Here is a 21,004-nt window from a genome sequence, read left to right on the forward strand (position 1 = left end):
GCAGGCTGCCGGGTGGAGGCTCTGTAGGCAGAAGGAGCCCCAAAGGGCTGAGCTCTGAGTCCCACATACCCTGACATGACTCGAGTACTTTCCCAGCTATTCCACTCCTTGGAGCCAGCTCAGTGCTTACCCACCACTGAGTCCCTCCCTCCTTCTTGGCCTCCAGCTGTGTACTGCCCCTTTTGAATCCCAGGAAGACACTCTTCAAAATACTGACCTAAGGCCCCTCCTGACTTCCCCATGTCTGCAAAGGTCTTTGTCTACCAGAATAATCTTGGACTTGCCCCTCTCTCTTGCCCCTCATTCTTCATCAGAATGTCAATTCTTCCTTCTGTATTCCCCCAATTCTCCCTTTTCTCTTTGTTATTTACCTTGGCCACCTCTGCGGTGACACCTATGTCACTTGCACATAGAAGGGATTCAATAAATGTTTTAACAGAATTGGGACTTCCTGTTCAATGTGGGAGATTGAACACATTCATTTATTTCTGTTTTTGTCCAAACCCCTCACCAAAATGACAATATGAAAATTAAAAATGCATAGATCCACAAGGACAAAAAGAACAGGAGAGGAGGCAACTGGAAACAGATGGAACTGAGATTGCCTTAGGAAAGAGGGGCAAATGAAAGCTCAGGCTGGGGACTCAGAACCCTGGAAAATCTCGGGAGCTGGAGATAGCAGGTGAGGTAAAAACTGGGAAGACCAACTGCAAATCTTTAAAGAGTAGTCAGACTCCCAAGTGCCTTCCTAATTTGTGCAGAAGACAAGAGGTTTACTTTCTCGAGGGGCCGCATTAGTTGGGCTCTGGACTCAGGCTGGGAGCTGGATAAAGCACTGAAAACAGAGAGGTTAAATGAAAATCTGCATCTCTGCTTCATTCCCATCCCCGATCAGGCCTCTAGCTAGTCAGTCTCTTGGAGACTGACAGCAGGCAGGAGACAGGGAAACTGGCCCAAGAGAAAGACAAACACAAATGTTAACATGGTAGAGTTCTTGCAAAGTAACAGCTAGAGCTTCACCTAATCACCCCATGGTGAAGTCCACTGGTCAGCAAGAGCACTTGCTCCATCCTGCCCTGCCCTAACACACACAGTGGGCTTCTAGGTGGCTAAATGTCAACTCACTCTCAAATATAAACAGGCAACTAAGGGTCAAGAAACATTTGAGAAGAGCATATAATATGAAAGACAGGGATGGGGGTGGGGTGGAGCAGTGAGAAGGAATAACAAAAATAAGTATTTTTTGACATCCTTAGTGAGACAAGGCATAGCGTCTTTGAAATAAGAAAATTCCAAGAGGAAGAGACAGTTGAAATAACAAACTTAATAGAAAAGTTGGAAGATAAAGAAATTTCTCTCAAAGAGATGGAGAAAGGGGGAGAAAAATAAGAAAATCAGAGAAGCAACACCCAACAGAGATCTAGCACCCAACTAATAGGGGTTCCAGAGAAAGGAAACAGGGTAAGTGAAGGAGAGGGAATTATTTGAGAGGTGAGGTAATAAAATCTCCCAGATCTGAAGGACATGTTTCTTGATGGAAAGAAGCCTCTGTGTGTTCAGAGGAGAGACCCACACCGAGTCATAAAACTATGCAGTTTCCAAACACTGAGTCTTCAAAAAAAAAAAAAAAATTAAGAAACTTTCAGAGAGAAAACAAAAGACTACCCTCAAAGGGTCAGGGATCAAAATGGCACAGAAGTTCTTAACAGTAACATTATAGGCAAAGGAGAAATGACTTTGTATTATGAGGGAAATTATTTCAATCCAGAATTCTATACCCAGCCAAACTATCAACAAATAGGCATCTTGAACAAATACATTTTTCAAACAGAGTAAAAAAAAAAAAAATGCCCATGAATCCCTTTTCAGGAAATTACTGAAGGGTGTTTTCCCACCAACATGAGGATGTAAACCAAGAGGAAAATATGGGAACCATGAAGAAAGAGACAAAGAAATTCACTGGGTGATTCCCCCATTCCACACTCCATGCCCACTCCACACAGGCCTCTTCAGCCACTCAGCCTCCAGAAAAGCAAGCAAGCCAGAGCAAAGCCAGTCTGGGTGGGAACAGGAGGATGGACTCTCCAAGGAGAATGTTGCCATGAGAAATGCAAACTGATTTAAAAAAATCAATATACTTTTAATAGACGAAGAGGAGGTACTTGATTATGTCCGAATATTTAGAAGAAGTGATAGCTTCACAGAACTCTAAGCAAACAAACAGAAAGGTGGCAATTATTAATTCTAGAAAAAACAAAAAAGGAATTATAATTAAAGTACGTGATGTGGCAGAGCTTGAATGATATTTGCATAATCACAGTGCTGTGTACACCAAATGCTGTGTGAGCTGTGCTTAAGTTGGGAGGATGGGTGGAGCACGTGACGAGGGTGGGTGTGTGTGCATGTGCAGCAAAGGTGAGGTCAAGGGTAGGGTAGAAGTGCCATTCTCATCCTTTAGAGCTAGAAGTCAATGTCTAAAGCTACAATGCCTAAAATGGAAAATGGATATGCATGCAATTTAGAAATGAGAAGGTAACTATTAGCAATTGGAAGAGGTTGTCTAGGCTTGGGGATCAGGAATGGGAAAGTTTGAGACAGGGCATTGCTGTTTTTTATCATAAGCGTAGCTTTGCTCTTTGACTTTTACACTCACGCAACCATGACTTTGATAAAAATTAATATAAACGTGAAAAAAATGTATCTCCCTAGGGCTGGTCTAGTGCAGCCTTTCCTCTCTTTTGGCCATGACCCTGTAGTTGATCCCAGAAAGTCACTTCCTTAAAGCACTGATCTCCCATCATCATGTTCTCTTCCTCAAACACCACCATAGGCTCCTTTTACCTCCAAGGCAAGGTCTCCTGGACCTTGAACCTCACCAGAGCCTGACCAAAGCTTCCCTCTCTACACTCCTCTTTTGTTTTCACCCCACTGAGACCTTCTGTTTTGGTCAGATTGTTCTACCTTGCAGCCCCAAGTGTGGGCCCACTTCTAACCTTTGCTCATGATGCTGTCTTTCCCACCCAAATTCCTCCTGATATTTTTCCCGGAAAGCAGGCATCACCATCTGGCATAGAGAGATAATGAGTGGCAGGAGAGTTCCAAGAGAGTCCCCTCCATGCCAAGTGCCACCTCCCAAGAGCACCATATTCCAGGGCTGTCCATGTACCCGCCCTCCCCCAGACGCCACCCTCGATACCCTCTCACTCCTTGACCTGCTGGTGCTGAGGGAAGGAGCACGGTGCAGCACAGGGCTTGATGCCTCCTGGACAGTGCTCAGCTGGCCCACCAGCCCAGTGGCTGGCTGAAGGCCACATGCAGAGAGAAGGGGACAGACAGGCCACCATGGTGGGGTGGCCCCAGTCCCCACAGCATGCAACTTTCAACACCAGGCTGTGCCACTCCCTCCCTTAGGGAACCAGCTTCTACTTCTCTCTCTGTAGAAGTGGGAGGACTGACAGCAGAGGCATCCATCCCTAACCTGAGAGTTAGGTTGACTGGCTCCTGGAAGCCTCCCAGCAGGGACTTAGAAACCAGCTTCTGGAGACCAAGAAGCATCCCTTAAGTGATGATTACTCCCCATGCATGTTGACCTGACTGGAAAAAAAAAAAAAACAACAACCCAGAAACAACACTCCTTAAGTGATGGGTCACATTCTGGCTTGACAAACACAATCCACAAAGCTTCCTTCTCTGTTGTCACAGAGCATTCATGCAAACATTGATGCCTCAGTTTTCCCACCTGGGAAATGGGTATAGCAAGACCTTCCACACAGAGCTGCAGGGGAGGTCAAATGAGCTAACAGTGGAGTAAGTACTTTGAAAACTCAAAGGTCAAATAAAAACACCACCTTCTGCAGAAGTAGACAACTGTACAAAAGAAAAAAAAAACTAGCGAAAGGTGTGATGTGACCTACAGGAGAGTCCTCTCAAAGGAGCTAGCCTAGAATCCAGAAGTGGGCCGTCTGGGTGCCAGGACACTGTCCCTGAGCCCAGGACTACAGGGGGCTGAGTTCCAAACACAAACAGGGTTCAGCTGAGGCATGTGGTCTTGAGACTTGATAGATTCTGGAAAATGGCAATGAGTAGATACATGGAGTCTCCTGAGATTTTTTTTTTTTTTTTTTTTTTTAAGATAAGAAAGAGACTTTTGTGGGTCTAAGGTCATAACTCACAACTATTGAAGACATCCTATATATCAGACCCTGTTTTAAACACTTTCCATGCATCATATCGTACAATCCTCATGGAAACCTCGAAGCACACACTAATACCATGCCTTTTCCAGATGTCCAAGGCTGAGGGGTAATAAGCAGGAATCTGGGGATTTGCACCCAAAGCCCAAGCTCTTAACCACCATGCTATATTATTCTCAGTGACGAGGGAGCAGAGTATACCAGGTCTAGGAGACAGGGAGATGGCCAAGATGACCTTGAGAAACTGGGATCCTGTCATTCTGGCTCAGTACCAGGGCCTCCTGATGACATTTAAGGACTCTGCTGCAGAATGACTTAGGTCATTCAGAGGTTCCAGATTCAGAAGGTGACAGATGCCAGAAGTCACCAAGAAGGTGCTGGAAGTGGGAAGAGTGAGCTATCAGGAGCTGTCAGGTTCTTTCATCCGCTGATCCCAAACACATGTATCAAATAACACAGCACACGCTCAGGGTCTTCATCTCTCCGACCGAAATATGGTCATGAGCAGTTACATGTGGTCAGTTACGGCAAGGAGGACAAACATAATAAAGGGAGGCTTTGAAGGAGCAAAACCCTCAGGGAAGCTGCGGTTTAAGTCCCGGCTCCAGCCCTTATTAAAATTGCTGTGTGACTTCAGGGAAGTTAGGCAACGTCTCTGAACCTCAGTTTCCTTGCAATGAGATTATTGTGAGGCTTACGGGAGATATTGCATGAGGCATTCTTAATGCAAAACAGGTGCTCAGTGAGCCTTAGTCTCTGTCATAAAGTTGTTACCTTTTGGGGTGGGTTTAAGAGTCTATGAACAAAAGTGCTTTGCAAACGTTACTTCTGGTGGAGCGGTCTGGAAGGGAACAGGATGCTCCTAAAGGCTGAGGTCCTTGCTCTGCTCTCTGCAGAGACAAAAGTCCTGGATAACAGGCCAGGGAAACCTTCCTTGTGGCATGCACCCCATCTGTGTCCCAGTGGAGCCCACCGGCTGTGTCGTGCCGCCAACGGTGCCCTGAGCTCTCGGTGCACAGCTCCATGGCTCACAAATGGGGCTCCATCTCCCAGCCCCCAAATTCATTTCCCTGCATGATGATGAATCATGTTAAACAAAATGAATATGCAAATCTCCTTAGGGCAGGCCTTACATCTATGGGAAGCTGAGGCTAATAAATGGATTCTGAATAAGGAGACAGCTCAAGCAATACAACTTTGGTTCTTCTCTCCTCTCCCCTCCACACTTCAGGCTCCACCCACCAGTATGCCCCTTTGTCCTGAGCTGGGGTGTGCATTCTGAAGGGGCAGATGAAGGGGGCAGCCGAGGCCTGGGCAGGTATGAAGAGTAGGTTAGGCCTGGTGCAGGTTTTCTGTCTTAAATCCCTGACCCCGATCCTGGTGGCTATTGCTGCTGGACAGTATGATGTGGTAAGTAGAACTTGTCCCTTGGAGCCCAGGGGCTCAAGGGCCAACAGGCAGGGGTGAGGGGGGTGGGGTGCACACATGACTGCAGGGGTGCTGGGGCTGGTGAGAGTTGGAGAGATAGAGGGCAGCTGTGGGAACTAACGGGACACAGGTTTGGGGTGGTGGTGGTGCTGGGAAATGGCTTCAGAGTCAAGAGGTAGAGAGAGACTGGAATTATCGGGGCTCTTGAGACTTGAGGCGTCACCCAGGCCAGGGCTTCGTTTCCTTGGCTGCATAGCAGGATAACTGGGGAGCTTCGAAATAAAATCAGTGCCCGGGGCCCACCCCAGTCTCCGGGCTTTTCCATTCCCAGAGGAATTCTCAGGTCTGGCCCGGTTGGAGCACTGCCCGCCCCAGGCACTACTCTACAGTTGAGAAAGCTGAGACCCAGGGAGAGCAGGGGGGCCTTAATGGAGGTCACACAGATGACATTCTGCTGCTTGAGCAAGGATGGCCCAGGGAGGCACCCACACTCAAGGAATACACCTGAGGAGGGAGGATACCCCGCTCCGTTGTCCCTGGGAACTTTCCCATGGTATGGGACCAGGAGGGCTGTAAAGGCCGGGGAGGGATGGAGTATGTGTTCCCACAGATCTGCAGAGGTGGTTGCCCTCCAAGGGAGCTGTGGGAGGAACAGGGCAGGGGATCCCATTCTTTGGTCTACGGTGCCTGGGAGCCCACTGGCTGTAGGGAGCCAGGAGTCCCAGCACACAAAGCCTGCGAGAAGACCACTAGATAATGGAGACAAAATGGAAGACCCTGAGACAAAATGGAGACCCCGAATCCCAGAAGCATTCTGCTCTGCCCAGGGAAAGGCAGGGCCAGGGGAGCCACGGCCTCCTCTGTGAAGACCAGACTTGACCAAGACCCAAACCAGCCTCCCCTTCCCTGACAGAACCCACAGGAAGCAGCTCCATACACCACCCAGGTAATTCAAGTTCATGACCAACCTGGCCAGGATGTTCCAAAGGTCTCTCCCCAAGCCCCTCCAGGAATTAGGAATGTGGAGACCGAGCTCCCCAGCTCTGCTCTTCATGGCCCCAGGGTGCCCAGTGAAGGACTTGCCAGCTCCTAGGGCACACCGGCCTTCCCCCAGGAAGTAAGAGAGACCAAGGGTAGGAATTGCAAATGACTTTCATTAAGCAGGGGTGCTAATACCATGAATTACAAATGAAAGCCAGATGAAGAGGACCCTGGCAGCCTTACCTCCATTTGATATTAATTGGGCGACACTTTGTTTTAATGGTACATTAATTAATGCGGAATTTCGACGGAAGTCCGCGTGACACTCACATTAATACAAATGAATTCATTATCGTTGGTGTTATTACAAGAAATGACAAATAAATCTGTAACAGTGGGACCCTTCAAATAATAATCACGAATCATTAGGTTTGCCGCTCGTTTGTACTGTAGCTTGCAAATATGTGTGTATGTTTTCTGCTGCGAGTGTGTCTTTGCCTTTTGGGGAGGCAGCCGGGCGGGGCTGGCTCCATCGTGGGGAAAGGGGAAAGCCTCTTCCAGACTTCTTCACATCTGCTTTTCCTCCCTTTCTTCCTCCTACCTCAACCCCCAGAGAACCCCTCTCCCCAAGCCCTGCCCCAGGCTTAGTGATTCCGCATCAAGGGTGTGATGGGGGCTGGTCCCCCAAATCCAGCTCACCCAGTGTATACCCTCTGTCCCTGAGAAGGAGGGTAGCGGGGGAAGATATAAGAACAACGGGGCCTGGGGGGGGGGGGTGGAGCCAGGCTTGAGGAACCGGTGCAGCCATAAATTCATCTGATCTCGGAGGTTCCCCGTGTCAGATGGGTCTTCAAGCCTCGGAGGGTCGTGGGGACAGAATCCAGGTGCCCCATGAGCAGCACTGTGTTGGAAGTTTTACCCACTTTCTTCCCTTCAGTCCTTGCCAGGTCCCAGAGGCTTTACGCCACGGTCAAAGGCACTGAATAGGTTTTGAGAGCTTTGAGACTTGAGCGAGGAAGGGCGAAGCTTGGAACTCAGCTCTACCTGGTTCCCGAGCTCCCCATACAGCAGCTCTTCCCAGGGAGAAGCTGCTGCCTGCCTGGTGGGGTCAGTATGCTGGTGGAGACAAGGTAGAGCCTGGATGACCCTGGCAAGCTGATCCCTACTCTCCACTCCCCTGCTCAGGGCTTCGGGCTGTAATCTCACAATGGCCAGCAAGGGACTGACGAGCTGGGGCAACAGCTACCGTCCTGGTTGTTCCTCACAGCCTCTCAGTTCCATGAAGCTGAGGCTGGGGTCATTCTTGCTTCTAAAGGGCAATAAGGGAGGCCCCAGGAAACCACACTGCAGGGAAAGCATCAGACGGGCCTGGGTGACTCAGCGGGGGGCGGGGGTTGTTTAAGTTCAACAAACCCTCAGCACACAGGCTGCCTCGCCTCCACTCTGCACACAGGGCAGACAGTGCAGAGAGATCACAGTGCTGTTCCCCAGACTCAGCCTCGGGATCCCCAGCCCAGGGTTCTAAGCAGCTTCTTGCCATCGACTGACATTGATGTGTGTTTAAGAGCTGTTTGCTATCCCTGTTCTAGAATCTCTCTCCCCGGAGAACTTTAAAATAGAATCCAGTCTCTGAAGGGGATGCCCAAGAAGGGGTTGGTTAAATGACCTCGTGGGGGGTCCCTCCGACCCTGGGAGTCTGGGACTCCATGAATCAGTTGTTCCCTCCCTGCCTACGTGAATGCATCAGTCAGTCTGACCTCGATGTACAACAGATTTCTGACCTTTGGCCAACAGATTAGACAACACGGAACCCAAATCCAGCCTCTCCACCAGTGAGGTCTTGCTAATGTGGCTGCTGGCCCCTGCCCTATGACCTGCCCTCCACCCTGGCCCCAGGAGTCCTGTCTGTCAGAGGCTAACGCCACTTGGTTATTAGGTGCGGACTAGCTTGGGCCAATGGCCTACAATTAGATGTCTGGGGGACTCCAGCCCCCACTCCGGCTCACGTTCACCCCCATTCACACTGGTACTGAATGAGCCAATTAATCACCTAAGATTGTTAACTGTGCTAATTATGCTCACTCTTGAAACTTGTGGAACAATTATATACTGTCTCTGCCTCATGAGCTATCAATTATATGGATGCAGGCAGGCTGTCACTTCTCCCAAGCCAAGACAGGCGGTCTAACCAGGCTCCGAGCTGGTTTCTCAAGGAGAACTCTCAGAAGATTTTGCCCGAGTGGAGGCAACACCCAGCAGAAGCAGCAAAGGCAGGGAAGGGACCTCTCCACGGTTAGAGGCTTTGCCAGTGACTAAGGGGTCACTCAACACTGATCGTACAAGCAGGTCTTCATTATACAAAAGCTGTCCCCTTATTCCCCTAGAAGAAAAGATAACCACAAAGTACTCCCCTGGGAGCCATACTACTTCCTTCTTCCTTGTGTCCTTCACCAGGCTTGGCACAGTACCCCCAGAGATCTCCGAGAGGGCTGCATGTGCACACTGGGTTTCCCTCTAGTTCCCCAGGGGCTCTATACTGCCTCTTTCCAGCCTACCTCAATGCCCATCCCACATTCTGCTGCCCCTACTTCTCCATCTCTTGCCTGGAGGAGAGTTGGTTCCTCTGGTCAAGATCTTTGCTCAATGTAGGAAGACAAAGAAGGAAAGAAACTGTCACGCTATCTTCATGTTACCTGGACCTTGAGACAATCCCCTCCTCCCAAGACCCCTGGAATTCGGACCACAGCCCATAGGCCATGACCACCCCTCCACAGACACACTCTCCCCCTCTACCCCAAAACACCCCCCAACCAGCACCGGGATGACAGTCTGTGATGTGGTTGTCGGGGAAACATCTATTTTTTCAGGCAAGCAGCAGGCCCCAGCAGGCTGTGGCTCCCATCTCCTGGGCTCCCTCCCCCATCTTAGCCCTCCCGCTGCCGAGAGCGCTCATTTCCACACGTCAGGGCAAAAAGCACTTAGAGCCAACTGCTAAGCTCAAATCTATTCTTGTGCGGAGAAATGCACTCCGTCACCATGCCGCTGACAGGCTCCGGACAGGCTGGAGTGCGGTGGCCAGGCTCTGACTGACCCCATCCCGCTGGGCCTCCCTTTTGGCTCCTGCTACTGGCAGGGGTCAGATGGGGTGGCCAGCCCCTTAACCCCGGCTGCAGTAGCCAAGGGACCCCTAGCCTCCCTGGAGGTCTCTAGGGCTTCTAAAAAAGCCACTGCCCACTCCATGGGAATGTCACAAAGATGCTTTCAGATGCACCTGGTCCGAGAACTGAGTCTAAATCTCCCCTAGAAGCCACTTCCCTCACTCTGTGAATGGTAATACATTCCCTCTGCATTCAATTGCTAAGCCAGAAACCAGAGTTCTCCGTGTAATTTTGTCTCCCAAACATCAGTCGCCCCTTTCTGTCCCTGCCTACCACCAGCTCCCACCTGGACCGCCGTGGCAGACTCCTGATTGGGTCCTGCAGTGGGGACCCCCAGCCTTCCCCCTCGGGGCTGGTATGAAACATGCATCTGATTGCATGATCCGTGCTCAGACAACTGTCCAGTGGCTCCCTGCTGACCTTAAGATCAATGTCAAAGAAAACCTTCCATGATCCTGCCTGGCCCGGCCCCACCCAGGTCTCCAGCCCCTCCCTTCGTGCTTCGATCACAGAATGGGGGGGGGGGCTCTTTCACCTCCTTAAATGAACTGGGTGCTTCTCCACCTCTGAGCCACCTGTGTGTCCATCCACCAGTTCTTTCCTCATCTTCACCTCCATTAATGCTGACTCAGCCTTCACACCTCAGCCAAGTCCCATTTCCTCCAGAACTTTCTCTGACCCCCAATCTGGCTCAGGTTTGGACTGCATGTGTGCCCTGGGATTTTCCTGGAGACTCTAATCTTATCTTATAATTAGGTGACCCTTCAATTACCAGGTGTTCCCCCACTAAGCCCTTTGAGGCTGGGGACCACGTCTGGGTCTGTTCACTGCTGTGTCCCCAGGGCCCAGCACGTGGCTGGCACTGAACACTCGCGGAATGAGAGACACCCCAGGTACCCTTTGCCTAACACTCTCCTCATTCTCCTATCTGCTGAGACGGGAGACACTAGCTCCAGAGTCTCTCCCTTGTACTCTCTCAACAAATATGGACTGAGCACCTCCGATATTCCAGACTCTGCTAGGTGATCAAGGTACGCTGATCCATATTGTCTGGGAGGAAATCTGAGGGTGTCAGTGACAGGCGGCTGAACCTGAGTTCTGGCTCCTAGCTCCAGCACCACCTGGATCTGGCCCCTGTTGGTCTGTGCTCATGCTGTTTTTCCCGCCTGAAACATTCTTCCTCATTCACTCATTCATCCAACAAATAGTTTCTGAGCACCCGTTAGGTATCAAGCAGTGTTCTAGGTGCAGGGGAAATACTGGCAAACTCCTATGCATTTTCAGCCTCAGCTTCATTATCACCTCTGCCAGGAAGCCTTCCCTCATTACTGAACCTGGATAGGGCATCCATCCTACAAGCTGCCAGAGCCCCCTCCCTGGACTGCCCCTTGCCTAACCCATAGCAGCCATGTGATGTTTGTTCTCTGCATCGACGGATTGCCTCCATTTGTTCCACCTGTGTCTCCACAAGCTTTAAAAGGAGAGGGGGGACACTGGACAGAAGTGAAGCTGGTGGAGGCAAACACACAGAAGGCATGCCTGCGAGAAGGCCATGGCCACTGCTGAAGAGGAGGACGATGTGCTCTGTGGAAGGCATGAGGGAGGACAAAAGTTGGAAGGCTGGAGTTTTCCTGCCTTGAGTCAAAGAACAAGGCTGCAGAGCCAGAAGCCATCGGACACGCAAGCCTGGACACCCCGGCTATACAAGATTCCAAACCCTTCACGTATGGGCTTCGTGCTTTCCCTTGGTGTTCAGTCCTCCCCAGAGATGCTCCTGGCATTGCCCTCATGCTGCGGGGTGCTGGGAGGCCCCTGCCTGGACTCATCACCCCTGAGACCGTGCGTGTTGTCAGTCTCTCGAGGTCTCTGCTTGGATGTTCTGGGAGAGGCTTCCCTGGCTGCACATCCTGCCTGAGCCCCATGTCTGCTTCAGTTTTCCTCAGGGCCCTTCTTACCAGCAGCCACAGATTTATGTGTGGGTTCGTCTGTCTCCTCCAATAAGCAGGGAGCCTGTCAGCTTTGTTCAGTGGAGTCTTAGCTCTGAGGGCAGTGCCTGACACACAGTAGGCCCTCAAGAACAATTTCGTGACTGACTGAGCAGAGGGAGAAGGGACATGGCACTTGGTATCTGTTACTAGGGCAAAGGGCACAGAGCCCTAAAGACAGGGTTCCCCAGTGGGGCAAATGGAAGCCGCCTGCCTACAGCCCCCACCCAGGGGATCCAGCCGGTGGTGGCACCCAGGGGACCAAGCTGATGCTGGCCGAAGAGCCGACAGCTGCAGGTGCACACCCGAAGGCACATGGAATGAAACACAAGGGTGGATATGACTGGCCAGATAGGTTTCTTTCCAGGTCGCTGATCTCTCTGTCAGGGACAGTGCTCCATCATCCCCTCCCTGCCACGCCTCCTTTCCCTGCTGGCAGCGGTCTGCCTGGGATATGAAAATACGGCCTGGGGTACCCATGCCTCCATCCAACCTCTCCTCTCTGCGGCCCTCTTTCTTCTTCTGGGAGGAACTGAGGAAATGAAAGCATCCATAGCCAGGAGAAGCTGGGGAGGGGAGGGGAGGGGAGGGGAGGGGAGGGGAGGGGAAGGCAAGGGAGGGGAGGAGAGGGAACGGGGCTTTCTGGCTGTCATATCTGGTGCTTCTGGCTATGGGCTATGTGTGGAGGCCGCCAGTCCCACCCTATGGTGACAGGGTGTAGCCCTGCCCCTGCCCCAGACTGACACAGGTCAGTGTGCAAGACAGAGTGGACAGCAGACCCTAGATTTAGTGAATCCAGCCATAAAATGAGTCCTAAACTACAAAGAAACGAGAATGTCATTCACCAGGCTGGCCGAGAAGTCAGTTCAGAATGACAGGACTCACTTTGAAGATGGAGAGACTTAGAAGAAGGTAAAGAAGCATTATCTTTTCCCTCTAGAGAGCCACGCTCAAGGGTCTTTGCCTCCTGGCCTTGTCTGTGGTGCTGGTGACCCCAGCTTCACGCTGGAATGTGGGCGGGGTGTTCGGGGTTGGGGGCGATACGATACGCCTGTGCCCCTGGGCCCCTCCTTAGTCTGATCACTAACCAGTTAACCTCTGTGCTGGGACTCCCCCCAGGACAGCCAGAACCCAGAGGAGAGAGTGGGGGCTGGGATCCGGGCAGGCTCTGCTCCCAGGGCTCTGATTGCCCGCTGTCCAGCCCCCGCTGCCCCCAGCTCCAAGCCTCTCCACATGGCCCTCCCCTCAGTGGAACTGGGGTGATTGGCACCCCTCCTGCTAGGGCTGATTAGGCCTGATTTCACCAGCCTGCTCCCACCTCTGGAAGCTTCCCCTGTTATTAAAGTTGTTTTCCGTCCACTCTCCTGGTCTGCTGGGTGAGGTGAGCTTATTCGACTTGATTTCTCCCTCTGCCTCCCTTTTTTCCGCTACTCTCATCCCCCTGCCTGTGTCTGTGGCAACCACAGAGACCAGAGTCCGGTAAAAATCAGGAACATTAACTTCTCACCTTAGAGTAAAAATAGCTATAATAAAGCCAGGTGAAAAAGAAAAGCTCCAAGTAGTGTAACTTTGATGAAAAGCTGAGCTGCCTCCTCATCCCACCGCCACCCCCACAAGGACGAGGCTGGCCCTTTAAACCGGGAGAGGCTTGTACGGATGGAGATGCAGCCAGCTCTCGCCTCCCATTTGCTTTTTCTCACTCTTTTTTCTTCTTCTCTGCTCTCCAAGAGGCCCAAGAATGCCATCTGCTAGAGTGCACTCTGCCCTCCAGTACTTAGTGACGTGGGAAGAACCAAGTCACTCAGAACCAAAAGCTCCGGGCCGCTCTAAGACCCTCCCCTCTCCTTGTCATGGGGTAGGGGTGGCTGAGGAGAGGATGCTGGGAAGTTCAGCTCCACCATGGCCCCTGAACTCCTCTCAGGTGTGAGGGTGATCAGAGTAGCCCTCTGGGCCTCTATCTTCCCATCTGTCAAATGGCAAGAGAGAACCTTATCCCTTGCCAGAGTGGTCAGAAGTACAAGGGTTCGTGATAAAATTCAGGGCTGCTGATAGAAAAGATGGTGGTTTTCCCCTCGGTTTGCTCTCACGGTTATAACCAGACCCATGTAGGAAGAATTGGTGTTTGTACAGGAAATCACCCGGCACGGGCAACATCACTGGTAAGCATGGAGATAGCTAGCTGCCCAGGGGCTAGACCCTGGAGGGGTCATTGCCAACATCCATCCTACCCTACTGGTACAGTGAGAAGGGAAGAGAGCTGCCCTGGGTCCCACCCTCAGGCCTACCAGAGTTAAGGTTTCCTTCCAGAGTTTATTGGATGACAGAGTTCCGCAGGGCAGGAGACCAAGGACAGTGACAAGTTCTGGATCCCCTGGGCTACAGAGGTGAGAGCTCTGTCCCAGAAATCAGGGACCTGTGCCCCTACTTGACGCCTTGTGCACTTGGGGTCACACACTTACTTAGCTCTCTGGGCCTTGGCCCCCTCCCCTGTGGATGGGGGGGCCCTGGAGGAGTGTTCCATGTGTCTGTGCACCCAGGCTGTCCTGAGACATTGTGGGAGGGCCTAATTTCACAAGGTTAAAGTCTATGCACTCGCCAACCACCTTCCCTAGTGATTCCCTCTTCCATCTAAGCCCAAAGGGCCACTATACCTGCTAAAGGCCCCAGGCCCATGAATGCCCCTCCAAGAGGGATGCCCTGCTCAGAGCCACTGGCATCCTCCAAGAAGGCAGACGTAAAAGAACCTGTTCTTCCTGCCCTTTTTTGCTTGGAGGAGGGGGCAGGAGAACCCAAGTGTGGTAGCTTGGAGCCCAGCCCAGCAGCCAGCCTGGGGGCGGTCGGCTTTCATTCACCATTCCACTCTCCTCTCACTCAGGGCACTGGGCTGTGGAGGCAGGAGTCTGGTGCTTTTCAATTTCACGCCAGGTGTCAGTGGCCAAGCCCTGGCTGGCCTTATCTCCTCGGCCTCCTGCCCAGCCGGGTGCCCGCTGAGCTCAGCTTCCCTGAAAAGCTAAGAGGAAGGCTGTGCCAGAGGCAAGACTTGCAGGCAGAGGGACCCTGGTGAGCTGACCTCTGCTGGACAGACAGGGAGCCCCGACCCTGAGTCATGCTGCAGGAGGTGGGGACTTCGGACCGAGAATCTCGGAGCTCACCAAGACCAAGGAAGGAGGTCCTGAAAAGTCAGTCCTAAATGAATCATTGTTCATAGAGCTGGAAGATCCTTAAGGGACTACTTCATCCTCTTTCCCATTTTCCCCCATGTTCCATATGGGGGAAACTGAGGCTCTGGAGATTTCAAATAGCTGGGCCCAAGGTCCCACGCAGCTGATGGAGCCAAGGTCCCGCTCCAGGCCGTGCTGCCCAGATGCCCCACTGTGAACTGCTCCGCTGTACCACCTCTCCAGCCGCAAGTGAACAACATGGGAGCCCCCGAGAGGGTCTGCCTAGCCCGACAGATCCCTTGTGACCATGATCTCCCCTCCTTCAAGTGGCCAAGGGCCTGGCTTTCCTCATCTGGAACACAGTGAGAGGAGTGTTGAGTCAAAATTCCCCAGGACCCATTCTCCATCTAAATGGAGGGTTAGCAATCTATGACCCATGGGCCAAATCTGGCCCACTGCCTGGTTGGTACATAGCCCACCAGCTCAGAGAGGTTTTTCACATCTCTAACCTTTAAAAAAAAAAAAGTCAAAAGAAGAATTGCACTTTGCGACATGTGAAAAATTACACCAGATTCCGATTTCAGCATCCATAAAGCTGTATTGGCACACACCCATGCCTGTTTCTTATCCACAGCTGCTTTTGGTCCATGACAATGCTGCTTGGTCATGACCGAGACCGTGGAGTCTGCAAAGCCGGTGATATTTACCACGGGGCTCCTTACGGAATGTATTTGCAGAGCCCTAATGTAAAAGGCTGAGTCAGGTCTGGGCTCCAAACCCTCGGGAGGTGCCGGGGTGGAAATGCTCCGGGAGGAAGCTGGACGGAGTCATTCCTGCTCTCTATTAACAGGGGCATGCGTGAGTCACACCAAGTGCTGGGCCACACCACGTGCACACTCCCAGGGACCCCCTTCTCATCTGGGGTGCTGGGCAGCTCCCTCCCACCTGCCCTCCAGCCCAGAGCCAGGCCCCAAGCCTGCCTTCCCGAAGTTTCCGCTCTTGCCAATGTCCCATGGCTCTTGAGTGGGTGGGCCCCCTGCCCGGCTGGGCCGGTCGAGTATGTTGTCAGTAAGCGGATGGCTGTGTGGCTGGCGCAGAGGCCTGGAGGAGAGGAATCAGAGCGGGTAATTGCTGCGTGAAAATGACAGCACAGCGATTTATCTACCCCAAACTGGGCCTCAGCATACCAAGAGGCTGCTGGCGGCTAGGAATCAATACCACCCCAGAGGAGGGATTATTAGGGAGAAAAGGGGGTTTGAAAGATCCATAAGAGCCTGATGACTGTCTGTTTCCAAGGGGACCATCAGTTGCATGAGAATCGTACCTGGGAGGAACAGGGCTCTGGCTGCCTGTGTGAGGGAAGGCTGTGCCTGGTGGCAGAGCTGGGGCCCTATCCTTGTCCCCCTCCTGATCACCCCAGACATGGGGTTGGGTGGGCTCTCTGCACGAGGAAACTGAGGCTCTGAGAGCCAGGCCTCAGGGCAGAAACGGGGCGGTCCATGAGGGAGACCACCCATCCCAAGTATGTTCCTGGCCCAGGAACAGCACGGAGACCACCTTGTCCCAGGCTCAGCTGCAGCCTGATCTGCTGTGTCATCTCGGGCAAACCTGGGAAGGCCCAAGGGCATGGGAAATCCCTGGGGAACTTGAGATCAGCATGGAGCTGGGAATTCCGGGGCTGGGGTCCAGTTGGCAGAACTTGGCAAAGGTAGGAGGAGACGGTTGTCCCTGAAAGGGTCTTCTCTGGCCCGTCTCAAAGCCTTCCTCTTCTCTCTGGGGAGTGAAGCAGGGGTAACTCCGCCTCTAATCTCTTGGGGGCAGTGGACACTGTATCAGGTAAGGTCTATACAAGGTGATTAGGGAAGTCCCCACTCCTTGGTTACTCTCTGAGGGCCATGAGTCCCCTGAGCGATGAGCCTGGGAGGCTGGGGTGGGCAGGACACGCTCTACAGCCATGGTCAAGTGAGCCCACCCCAGGCTGCTTGGTACTGAATAACCCAGAGGCTCCCCGAGTGAGGGGTTGGGAAGGTGGAGGGTCAGAAGCCGTTTTCTGCTCCAGGTCTGGCCTGATTCAGGGGTAGGTTCCCAGCGCAAGTCTGAGAGGGTCAGGGACTCTGGTCCCCTCTGGCCCTTTCCCCCCTCACCCAGGGATTGGGGTGGGGAGACAGGAGAAAAATCATACCACCCGGTCACTTATCATCTGACATGGTTGGTGGGGGAGGGGGTCACTCCACATCCTTGAAGAGCAGAAAGTCCCCTCCCCAGAACCCCAGGGGGTTCCTGCTAAAAGAGAGGCTCCTGACTCCCCAGCCAGCATCCAGGCAGCAAGGAGGCTCAGGAAGCCAACCTGGTCCCTGCAAGCCGTGTCACCAGCCACACTGCCAGACTACACGTGCTCTTCTACTGGCTCATGGAAAGAAGGCAAACACATGTGGCTTGTCCCCCAGGAGTGAAAAGGGAAGGTGAGTGCGTGGGGGGGGGGGCGGCGGTAGAACAGGAGAGGGAGAAGGAGGGAAAGGAACAGAGACACCAAACAAGTCAGAGAAATGGAGAAATGAGGGAAGGAGGGTGGGGGCCACGGAGGGAAGGAGAGAGCCGCTGAAACCTGAAAGCCCTGGGATTGGGATATGCGGAGTTCCTGAAGTAGGGGAGAGGCTGGGTTTATAGTGCAGCCCTCAGGAGACAGCAGGAACAAATTGGGTTTTGAAATGAGAGATAAAAGGAGCTGTTATATCTCCAGCTTTGCATCGTTTAGTTCATCAGGCTTGACATGTGTCTAACAAACAAAGCCACAAGCAGGCAAAGAAAGACATCGGAGACAAGGAGAGGCTACAGAAGAGGGAGGGCAGGGAGCCTGGCCCTCCCCTGGCTCGGAGCACAGCTGAGGCTCCAGACTTATTCTGAGTTGATTCTCTTGTGTGAAGGAGCAGGAGTCACTGGCCTGGGGAGCCCTATAAACTGAGGTGCTCACTCTGAGTTCCTGGCTGGGGTGTCCAGGGCCAGGGGACCAAGGGACATGCGGAGGACAGGCGAAGGCTTCTGCCTCGGGAGGGCACTGCCTGCCACCTGCTTGACCTGCCCGCTGGAGGAACAGAGATAGAGAGAGTCGCAGGCAAGGGAAACGGGATGCGGGCTGACGTCACGGCCTGAGGGGCAAGGCGGCACTGGAAACTCTCCAGGTTCCAGTGGACAGGCAGAAACAGTCCTCGGTGACAAGAGCAGTCCCAGCACCCAGGGCCCTTTGCTCACTGACTCCCATGTCGTCGTCCTATTTCTGATCCTTTCCCTTTCTCTTGTGAACCCAAGCCTCAGTTTCCCCCCTCTGGACTGCAGAGATAAGAACTTTTGTCCTGTCAACCTCACAAGGTTTGGGTGAGGATTTAATAGACAAAGGCTCACAAAAACACCATGTACACTTTCAGAACCCAAATGCACCCGTTTCAGGAAAAGGCAAGACAGTTATGATGGATAGCTAACTCCTGCGGGTTTATCAGCCACTAGATCCACAAACACGGTAGGCCTTGTAGTTGCCTGTCATCTGCCGGAACACACTTGTCTCAGCATCAGATGTACTTGGTTACGGTTCTGTTTTTGCTAAAATCAGATTAATCTGAAGAACAGAAAAGAATATGTTGGACATGACAGGGGAGCAGGAGCAGAAGTGGTTTTGGGGGGCACCAATGGCTCGGCCAAGCATGTGCCTCAGAACCTGTCACTTCAGTTTCCTGGGCCTCAGTTTCCCCAAGTGTCAAGTGAGGAGTAGGCCAGATAGGCCCTAGAATTCAGGGATGTTGGTGGCGGTCACACCACCAACCAGGCAAACGGCTAAGCACGGGACCCACATACTTCCTCCTTGTCCCAGCTCCTTGGGGACCTGGTAGCAAGTTATTAGCACATGCTGGAGGGTGTGAGAAGCTCACAGTTTGGGGGTAACCCTTAGTGTATTTGAAAATTAACTCACTTATCACTTTCTCAGCTGCTCCTCCCCGAGCAGCATGACCAGTAAACTCGGGAGGGTGGGTGCCGGTAGCAGGAAGACAGACTTGTTCATCTCTTCCTGCCTCCTGTAGAATGTTGGCCTTGACTCCGGGCCTCAGTTACTCCTATCTGTAAAAAGGACAATGCTGGCGGCTGGATTCTGCACAGGCAGGCTATGGGAGAAATCAACCAACATACTTATCAGGCACCTACTCTGTCGGGAAGGAGGTGGGAAAACCATGGGCTTGGATCCCGGCTCCATGCAACACCAGCCAAGTGAATTCCAGGAGTGGATTTTTAAGTTTTCCTTGGTCTCAGTCTCCCTTGTGAAATAAGATCCTAACAATGACATCTCCTAAGATTCATCTGCAAAGATGTCAGGAGCAGGAAACAGCGGGTGTTTGAGATCTGTCACCACGGGGCTGGCCCACACTAAGGGCTCCTTCCAGGTTTGCTGACGCTGCCAGTTCGGGGCCCCAGGAAGAGGACTGCACCAGTGACTAAGATGGCTGGCAGCTGGATCTTTTTAGGGCTGGGCTGGGGAGACGGAGAGCCAGACTGAGAGGCCGGCAGCAGAGCCAAGCCTGAGGCCCAGGAGAGGCACACACAGAGTTCATTCATTACTGGGCTCCTCTGAGGCACACAAAGTGGGGTCGGGAGGGAACATGGACATTGCCTTGATAACACTCAGTTTTTAAGGAAATAAAGAGCCACTTGGAAGAGGCAAAGCTATCACTGGCTGCATTGTCTTTGGCATCACGACACCAGGAAAAAAAAAAATCCTTCAGATTAATGTGCTTTTGTGAATCTTGACTTCTGGGGGGGAGAGAGGAGGGTGTTGGTGACATTCTGCTAGCTAACGAAAATGCAAATGGAATGACTCCCCCTCCCCACCATGTCCTCTGTCAGACCCCTGACAGTTCCTCTCTGCTGTGTTTATTACTACTAATGACTTTCTCGTTATGATTTGGCTCTGAAACATAACCGATGGTTCTGGAGAAATCCCATTATTTCCACACACTATTCGATTAGAGAACCGAGCTGTCCTTCTGCTTGGGGCTTAGGGGCTGTGGCCCAGAGGGGTGACCACTTTCTTCTGGCTCCTACCTCTTGGCCCTCAGCTGTGGACGCAGCAGGAGCCGTGGAGAGGGGGACGGAAGGGAGGGAGCAGCTGGTGGTCAACACTGGCTCCTGCCGTGGTCCCGTCAAATGTAAGTGTCAAAGGAACATGGAACCTTCAAGAACAGTCTTGCAAACCAATATGCGAACAGCCTGAATTCTTGTCCCAATTTTATAGGCTGGATTACCACACCCCCTTCCAGGACAAGGGAGCCTCCTGTGGCTGGAATGCTCAGCTTTGGTGACTGATGGGCTCTGGTAAGTCCTTTCACCACCTCAGACACATGGGCTCCCGGCCTCTTTGCCTTATTGTGATGCTGGCTCAGGAAGACCTTTCCCCTGTTGTATCTCGTGCCCCACTGACCCCCTTCTGGGTCTGGGTGGAACAGAAGGACTCTGGATGGATGGTCAGTGCTGGATTTCCATGACCCACTGTCTTCAACTCTGTCCCATCCCCGACTGGGTCTCCAGCCTCACTCCAGACAGAAGCTGCAGTCCACACCCACGCGGCCATGGCCACTCGCTCCGTTTCATGGCAGTCCTCCTCCCCATCCACTCCTGGGTGGCATGCCACCACCCCAACACCTTCAGAGGCTCACTATTTCCACAACACAGAAAGTGAATGCTCTGCGTGCCCTTCAAAGCCCTCCAGAGTCTGTTCCTTCCATGGGTTTCAGCACCCCCTTTCCTCATGGCCTTCCCCAATTAGGTCACGGCAGCCCCTCCCCACTAGCCCCAACCACAGCACACACTCCCCACCTCTGCTCCTCCGCCCACTTCCCACAGCGAGCCCCCTTGTCACCTCAGCCTCTGTCCAGACCCCACCTCAGGCTCAAGGGAGCCTCCAGTGCTCCTTCCACAGAGCCCCTTCTGCTCCCACAGGCCCTCAAAGCTCTTCTCAGCAGCACCCAGAGCCCGTACCCTGCAGAGTGAGCCTTCCCCTCTGTTTCCCTGTCTCCATGCAGTTCTTCTATTTTAGGGTATCTTTCCTGTGATGGGAA

At 52.7% G+C, this 21,004-nt stretch overlaps 1 protein-coding gene across 1 annotated transcript in view; it reads right to left on the reverse strand.

The window, feature by feature from the left end:
• The window catches only part of LOC131828857 (cadherin-23-like), a 269,926-nt gene that overhangs the window by 114,937 nt on the left and 133,985 nt on the right, over nt 1-21,004 (reverse strand). The gene's annotated exons all lie outside the window — the stretch shown is intronic.

The sequence above is a fragment of the Mustela lutreola genome, chromosome 4 (assembly GCF_030435805.1).
Source record: "Mustela lutreola isolate mMusLut2 chromosome 4, mMusLut2.pri, whole genome shotgun sequence".
NCBI lineage: Eukaryota > Metazoa > Chordata > Mammalia > Carnivora > Mustelidae > Mustela > Mustela lutreola.